This window comes from Triticum aestivum, chromosome 4B, assembly GCF_018294505.1.
Source record: "Triticum aestivum cultivar Chinese Spring chromosome 4B, IWGSC CS RefSeq v2.1, whole genome shotgun sequence".
Lineage (NCBI taxonomy): Eukaryota > Viridiplantae > Streptophyta > Magnoliopsida > Poales > Poaceae > Triticum > Triticum aestivum.
Window position 1 is genome coordinate 307384286 of NC_057804.1, and position 8867 is coordinate 307393152.

Here is an 8867-nt window from a genome sequence, read left to right on the forward strand (position 1 = left end):
AGATTGTTGGATTTAAGTCTCAGTTAAGTTTCTACTACTTCCGTATGTTGACAGTTGGTCTCGGAACCTTGATATTGTGACTCTAGGTGGTTATGCAACCATGTTGCAGCATGTCTCAAATCCTTTTGAGTATTTGCAGCCGTTATGCTGTCCGAGTCATCCCAGGTTTCTAAATAGTCTGATGCATTTGCAAATCCCTTCTTTTCGTTCCCGATGTCTTTGGGCCAGTTTAACCACACTAAACGGTGAGTTGAGGTACTCTATTGCCTCGACGTATATGTTGGAGCTATTATTATGAACCTAGATGTCTAGAGTATCACCTAGTAATCTAGCCATGTTCTATGTCCCAGTATGATGATTCTGGCCATCATTCTCGAAAGCATCCCGTGATGCCATTTAGTAGTAGGTATTCTACTCATGGGTTTTGAAACCCGAGATTCACTCTACTCATTCATGTTGATAGTGTTTGATCGTTCCTTTAGGTTATTAGTAACCTTGTGATAGTCCTCGAGGTTCGTGGTATATCCTTCTTCCAAGTACCATGAATTGCTTATGGCAGAAGTTCTTTGAACCAAAAGATCAAAACCAGAGTGCTCTTGATGAGTTCTCCTTTCCACATTGTGAGTCTGCCAGTCCTACCTTTCTGCATGGATTATCCGAAAGAATTGTTGAGCTTTGCTCGACATACTAATCTATGCATCCACAACTCAGAAAGTTATATGTTCCTTGAGTTTTCCCTCCTTAGTTGTATTTCTGACCCCATCTATCAATTGATAGTCAAGAGTATGCATGCATTCGTTCATCGGTGCCTATTACTCTTGTGGTCCGTCAAGCCGTTCTATTTCGGAATGACTAGGAGAAACAAACTCTAGAACCTCATCCATATCCAGGATTATGTCAAAGCAGTTGTATTCCGCAGATCAAAATGCCAATCCAAATTTTGGTTTGTTCTACCCTGAGGTGTTACCCTCTTTACGCCAGGATCGTCATAAGAATCGCATTATCTCTTATGAATTCTTGACACAGTGATACCTCTTGTCATCATCGTCCATCCCTCGGTTTCCGTGTCACTGTAACCGTAACGCTGACAAGTGAATCGTGATGTGTGAAATCTATACTCCTAGCAACTCCGTTGCTTCATAGTTAAATGGACAATAACCTCATTCTTAGTGTGTTGATTACTGAATCATCACCCTAAGGTTGATCGTGCTACGTAGTCCTTATTTCTGGTGCACTCTTCAATCAATGAGTTAGGATTGTGTCAATCCCTCGCTCTTTTCATCATATCATCCTGCCCTGAAAAGCAAGATTGTTCCCGAGCTTAGTAACATATCGGTGGTTCATGATTTTCCGAATATCTTCTCGGAAGTATTACCATGTTGTCCCTTGACCGTTATGTTGATCTCGTGATCAAGTGGCCATTCACACGGTCGTACCTCCGCCATTCTCCGGGTATGGAGATCATTGTGGGATGACTCCCCAATAACTCCCTTGGAGTTCTTCTTGGAATTAAACTTCCTAAAGTCACTCATCTTTTTCCTATGAACAAAATTCTGAAATTTTTAGTCCACAAAATTTTCTCAACAAAACTTCATGAAATTGAAAGCAACTACTCATAAGGATGCATAGAGGCCATAGCAAGCATTCAAACTACTTACAACTCTAAGAATTCAACATGCAAGCTCATTTATAGAACCACCAAGAGTAAATAATTAGTCAAAATATAAACCACTAAATCCAAAACTAATTGGACCAATGGAGGAGTCACATACCAAGCAACAAACGCCCGAAACAGTTTTGGAAATGGAGCTTCGAGCAAAGAGATCGAAATCCGCGGGTTCGGGAGCAAGAACACAAGAGAGAGAGAGAGAGAGAGAGAGCAATGGTGATTTTTTCTGGAGGTAGGTGGTGATGTGGGATGAAGAGATAAGTGAGGGGGCCCACGTGGGGACCACAAACCACCAGGACGCGCCTGGGGGTCCTGGCGTGCCTAGGTGGGTTGTGCCAACCTAGTGCGCCAACCTAGTGCACCTCCCTCTGATGTTATTTGCACCAAAAATTCTTAGATATTCAGAAAAATAGTTTTAAATTTTCAGAGCATTCTAAGAAGTTTAATTTGGGGTCATTTTTTATTGCAAGGGAAATCCAGAAAATAGAAAAAACATGGCATTTATTTTATTTAACTAATAAAAACAGAAAACAAAATGTGGGGACAGAAGGTAGTGCTCACTAAATTCATCAACTTCATATCTCTCAAAAATGATTCATTAATAAGGTTGATCAAGTCTTATTAACAACCACTCTCAATTAGCATGAAACCTAAGAACTTTCATAAATAACTAAGTTACCTCAACCAGGATATGAATGTCCCCAACAATAAGCATTTCATATTTCCTTTTAATAGTAGGTAGAGGTAGCTGAAAACTTCCAATAGTGTTTGTCGGAGATTTTTCAATAACATTGATACCATTCACTTGGAATTGTTTCTTCGGAAAGTGCACCGTATGCTCATTACCATTGATATGGAAAGTGATCTTGCTTTTATTGCAATCAATAATAGCCCTTACAATATTCAAGAAGGGTCTACCAAGGATGATCGACATGTTGTCGTCCTCGGGCATCTCAAGTATAACAAAGTTAGTCAAAATAGTAACATTAGCAACAACAACAGGCACATCCTCACATATACCGATATGTATGGCAGTTGATTTTTCATCCATTTTCAAAGATATTTCAGTAGGTGTGAGTTTATTCAAATCAAGTCTTTTATATAAAGAGAAAGGCATAACACTAACACCAGCTCCCAAATCACATCTAGCAGTTTTCACATAATTTCTTTTGATGGAGCAAGGTATAGTTGGTATTCCCGGATCTCCAAGTTTTTTAGGTACTCCATCTTTAAAAGTATAATTAGCAAGCATGGTGGAGATTTCAGCTTCCTGTATTTTTCTCTTATTGGTGATGATGTCTTTCATGTACTTTGCATAAGGAGGCATTTTTAAGATATCGGTCAAGCGAGTACGCAAAAACACTGGCCTCAGCATTTCAGCAAAGCGTTCAAATTCTTTATCATCTTTCTTTTTAGTTGAAGGTGGAAAGGGCATAGGTTTTTGAACCCATGGTTCTCTTTCCTTACCGTGTTTTCTAGCAACAAAGTCTCTTTTATCATATATTTTATTCTTGGGTTGTGGATTATCAAGATCAAATGTTGGTTCTATCTCAACATCATTGTCTAGTTCTTTATTATTTGTTTGAGTATCTTCACGAACCTCATCATTGTCTTCTTCATTATCAGAAGGTGAGTGTTCACTATTAGATTGAGTTTCAGCATCAGAGATAGAAACTTCATTATCATTATTAGGAGGTTTTTCTACTTCAGGTTCACTAGAGGCATGCAAAGTCCTATAATTTTTCTTCTTCTTTTTTGTTTTTAGGCGGACTATGTGCATCAGTGTTAACCCTTTGAGAGTCTTGTTCAATTCTTTTTGGGTGTCCTTCAGGATAAAGTGGTTCTTGAGTCATCCTACCTCCTCTAGTCATTACTCTAACAGCATGATCACTGATATTATTATTCATATCATCTAACAACTCTCTTTGAGATTTAGCAACTTGTTCTAGCTTAGTTTGAAGCATAGAAGCATGCTTCCCCACACCTCTAACATCATATCAGAATTGTATTTCAATTGTTTCATAACATTTTGCATTGAAGTGATCTTGCTTTCTAATGTAATTTTCAAACTCATAAAGGCACTAGCTAGGGTGCATATTGTGAGGATTATCATTATCATTTAATTTCATTAGAGAATTTACCTCTACCACCTTAGGTAGTGGTGGTGTATCAAGCCCATGTATTTCTTCAATAGGAGGTAAATTTTTGACATCCTCAGCTTTAATACCTTTCTCTCTCATAGATTTCGTTGCCTCTTGCATATCTTTAGGACTGAGATATAAGATACCCCTCTTCTTCAGAGTGGGTTTAGGCGGTGGTTCAGGAAGAGTCCAATCATCATAACTTTTCAATATGTTATTTAATAATTCTTCGGCATGCCCAATTGTCGATGGAAACGACACCTATGGGATCACTGGGATCCCTACTATGGTCGGCGGGCGCGAGGTTGTGGAAAGAGCGGGTCCAGGAGCTAGCACAAGGATCGTTTACCCAGGTTCGGGCCACGATGATCGCGTAATACCCTAGTCCTGCTTTGGTGTATATATGAATGTTCTTGCATTTTCAAACTAGCTATGGTGCGTGCGTAGTCCAAAAAGCCGAATCCCCCTCCAGCACCCCTCGGGCCTCCTTTTATAGAAAAAAAGGGGATGCCACAGTTGCATACAGGAGGGGGAAAGGGTCCAGTAGCTATGCTTATCACCTGTCATTATGGGACAAGGCACATTAAATGCACCCCTTAGGTGTCCCCTCGCTTTATCAGGGGATGGTAGCGAAGCCCGTCCCGTCCGTTGCCTCCTCACCCTGCTTCGACACACGTCCTGGTCAGCACCGCGGGCGGCGCCATGTAGGCCGGCAGGATGCTGAGCTGGTGCGGTGGTAGGGTCTTCATGAAGATCAGCATGCCACCACGCAGGTGCTTGCTGAGTTGGTCTCGGGACCGCACGTCACCACGCAGGTGCTCGCCTGGCTGGCTGGGCTAGCAGCTGCACGGGAATGGTGATGGAGCCTTGGTGGGCGCGGGCATGGCCGCAGCCCCGTTGATGTCCTTGGCAAGGGTCTTGTCTGGGCCCCGGCAAGGGCCTTGCTGCGGCACTGTGGCCGTCCTTGTCAAGGATCTTGCCCGAGGTCTCGTGGGTTTCCTCGGCAAGGATCTTGCCAAGGATCGTCTTCTTCTGGTCCTTATCTGATCTTGTGTGTTTATGACCTTCACGAAGATCTGCATGCCACCATGGAGGTGCCTCCCGAGCCTTGGTTCCAATGTGGTTGATGACGTTGGAGCCCTTGGTCTCAATGGTGGCAAGTTGCCCCGACAAAGCTCTTGTCGGGGCTGCAGAGGCTGCCCCGGCAAGGGTCTCGCTAGGGGATCCTACCTCGTCCTTTCTGCTGCTTGTGCTTCTGGTCTTGGCCTTGCGTTGATGGCCTTGTGGCTTCGGTTTCCCTCCTCTACCCTGCTAAGTGTGTCCGCGGGCGCGGCTCTAACTGCCCATGCATAGGTAAAGGGGTGCAAAGTAGAGCCCCTACTTCTGTACAGCGACAGGAGCCCTCGGGCCTGGGCCACACATAAGCGCGACATGTTGTTGAGCTAGGCCCAAAACGGTGCACCGGCAGGCGGGGCCGACTTTTACCAAAGTAACTTTTCCGCCCGCTGCGCTTCCCCACGACCCGCGTTGAATGCACGACATGGAGGGTCGTGCATGACGTTGGGGGCATTTGTGGGGCGCCTGCTGCACGCAGGTGTCATGTCGTGGTAAATGGTAAAGAGGTGGCCTGCGTCTTCCCCATAAAAAGGAATAACCGCAGGCACGCTGCTCATTTACCCCATGTGCCTTCTCCAACCTCGGAACCCCTGTCCCCATCTTCTTCCTCCTCGAGTTCTCGCTTCCGCTTGCCGCTGCTGCGTCCCCATTGCTTTCGATCCTTTGCCTCCTCCCAGCCGCCATGGCGCCCAAGACTAGCATGGGCAAGGGGGCGGCTAAGGATGTCATGGAGAGGGAGGCGCTAGAGAATGAGGCGGCGGTGCGGCGGGCACTGTTCGCCTACTTCTCCCCATCGACGGTCGATGTATTTCACCTCAAGGACTTCTTCATGCCTCTGTGGGCGGCGGAGACGACGGGGCACCCTGCCACGCGTGTCATCCCCGCCAATTGCATCAAGGTCGGCCCGAGTCGGTACCCCTTTTTCGTCGACTTCTTCTCCTGCGGGCTCTGTCCCCATTTCTTTGATTTCTTCAACGACGTCATGTGCACCTTTTGCTACCGTCTTCTAGACTTCACACAAAACGTTGTGGCGTGCATGGAGTTCTTTGCCCACCTCTGTGAGGGCTTCGTGAGAACCCGCAAGTATTCGGGATCGCAAAAGTTTTCGATAAGTAAGAGTGTCGAACCCAATGAGGAGCTAAAGGTAGAATAAATATTCCCTCAAGTTCTATCGACCACCGATACAACTCTACGCACGCTTGACGTTTGCTTTAACTGGAACCAGTATGAAACTAGAAGTACTTTGTAGGTGTGATAGGATAGGTTTGCAAGATAATAAAGAGCACGTAAACATAAACTAGGGGCTGTTTAGATAAAGATGCAATAAAGTAAATATTAGTAGAGAGATTTTTGTTACGAGAAAGTTATTTGTCCGTGGTAATCGATAACTAGACCGGTAATCACTGTTGCAATTCTATTTGAGGGAGAGGCATAAGCTAACATACTTTCTCTATTGGATCATATGAACTTATGATTGGAACTCTAGCAAGCATCCGCAAATACTAAAGATTCATTAAGGTAAAACCCAACCATAGCATTAAAGTATCAAGTGCCCTTTTATCCCACACGCAAACAACCTACTTACTCGGGTTTGTGTTTCAGTCACCCACGCAACCCATCATAAGCAAATCATAAACATATTGCAAACCCTACAACGGGAATCCCTCACGCTTGCGCGACACGGAGGGCACAATAGGACAACACCAATAATAAAACATGCAACTCAAACCAATCATGATCATCAATTAACCCATAGGACAAAACGGATCTACTCAAACATCATAAGATAGCCATACATCATTGCGGAATAATATATAGCGTTGAGCACCATGTTTAAGTAGAGATTACAACGGGTAAGAGAGGGGTTCCACCGCTGCATAGAGGGAGGAAGAGTTGGTGATGAAGGCGGTGAAGTTGTTGGTGAGCCCAGGCCCACGAGAGCCCAGGCCGTGCCCAGGGGGGAGGGCGCGCCCCCCTGTCTCGTGGCCACCCTGGACATCGTTTCGCGTTGATTTTACTTCCAGAAAATCATAAATATTCCAAAAAAATCACCGTCCGTTTTTATCCCGTTTGGACTCCGTTTGATATTGGGTTTCTGCGAAACAAAAAAACATGCAACAGACATGAACTGGCACTGGGCACTGGATCAATATGTTAGTCCCAAAAAATAGTATAAAAAGTTGGCAAAAGTATATAAAAGTTGAATAATATTGGCATGGAACAATCAAAAATTATAGATACGACGGAGACGTATCAGCATCCCCAAGCTTAATTCCTGCTCGTCCTCGAGTAGGTAAATGATAAAGAAGATAATTTTTGATGTGGAATGCTACCTAGCATCATCTTGATCATATGTCTAATCATGGCATGAATATTAAGACATGAGTGATTCAAAGCAATAGTCTATCATTTGACATAAAAACAATAATACTTCGAGCGTACCAATAGAGCAATCATGTCTTTTCAAAACAACATGGCCAAAGAAAGTTATCCCTACAAAATCATATAGTCTTGTTGTTGCTCTATCTTCATCACACACAGTATTTAATCATGCACAACCCCGATGACAAGCCAAGCAATTGTTTCATACTTTAGTAATCTCAAACTTTTTCAACTTTCACGCAATACATGAGTGTGAGCCATGGATATAGCACTATAGGTGGAATAGAATATGATGGTGGGGGTTATGTGGAGAAGACAAAAAAGGAGAAAGTCTCACATCGACTAGGCGTATCAACGGGCTATGGAGATGCCCATCAATAGATATAAATGTGAGTGAGTAGGGATTGCCATGCAACGGATGCACTAGAGCTATAAGTGTATGAAAGCTCAAACTGAAAACTAAGTGGGTGTGCATCCAACTTGCTTGCTCATGAAGACCTCAGGCATTTGAGGAAGCCCATCATCGGAATATACAAGCCAAGTTCTATAATGAAAATTCCCACTAGTATATGAAAGTGAAAGCATAGGAGACTCTCTCTATGAAGAACATGGTGCTACTCTGAAGCACAAGTGTGGTAAAAGGATAGTAACATTGCCCCTTCTCTCTTTTTCTCTCATTTTTTTCTTTTATTTTTAATTTTTTTTATTTTTTTTCTTTCTTTTTGGTGGGCTTCTTTGGCCTCTTTTTTTATTTGGGCTTCTTTGGCCTCTTTTATTTTTCATAAAGTCCGGAGTCTCATCCCGACTTGTGGGGGAATCATAGTCTCCTTCATCCTTTCCTCATTGGGGCAATGCTCTAATAATGATGATCATCACACTTTTATTTACTTACAACTCAATATCTAGAACAAAGATATGACTCTATATGAATGCCTTCGGTGGTGCACCGGGATGTGCAATGATCTAGCGTAGCAATGACATCAAAAAACGGACAAGCCATGGAAACATCATGCTAGCTATCTTACGATCATGCAAGGCAATATGACAATGAATGCTAAACTCATGTATATGATGATGATGGAAGTTGCATGGCAATATATCTCAGAATGGCTATGGAAATGCCATGATAGGTTGGTATGGTGGCTGTTTTGAGGAAGATATAAGGAGGCTTGTGTGTGACAGAGCGTATCATATCACGGGGTTTGGATGCACCGGCGAAGTTTGCACAAATTCTCAAGGTGAGAAAGGGCAATGCACGGTACCGAAGAGGCTAGCAATGATGGAAGGGTGAGAGTGCGTATAATCCATGGACTCAGCATTAGTCATAAAGAACTCATATACTTATTGCAAAAATCTACAAGCCATTTAAAACAAAGTACTACGCGCATGCTCCTAGGGGGATAGCTTGGTAGGAAAAGACCATCGCTCGTCCCCGACCGCCACTCATAAGGAAGACAATCAATAAATAAAATTGTGCTCCAACTTCATCACAAAGCGGTTCACCATACGTGCATGCTACGGGAATCACAAAGCTCAACACAAGTGTTTCTACTAATCCA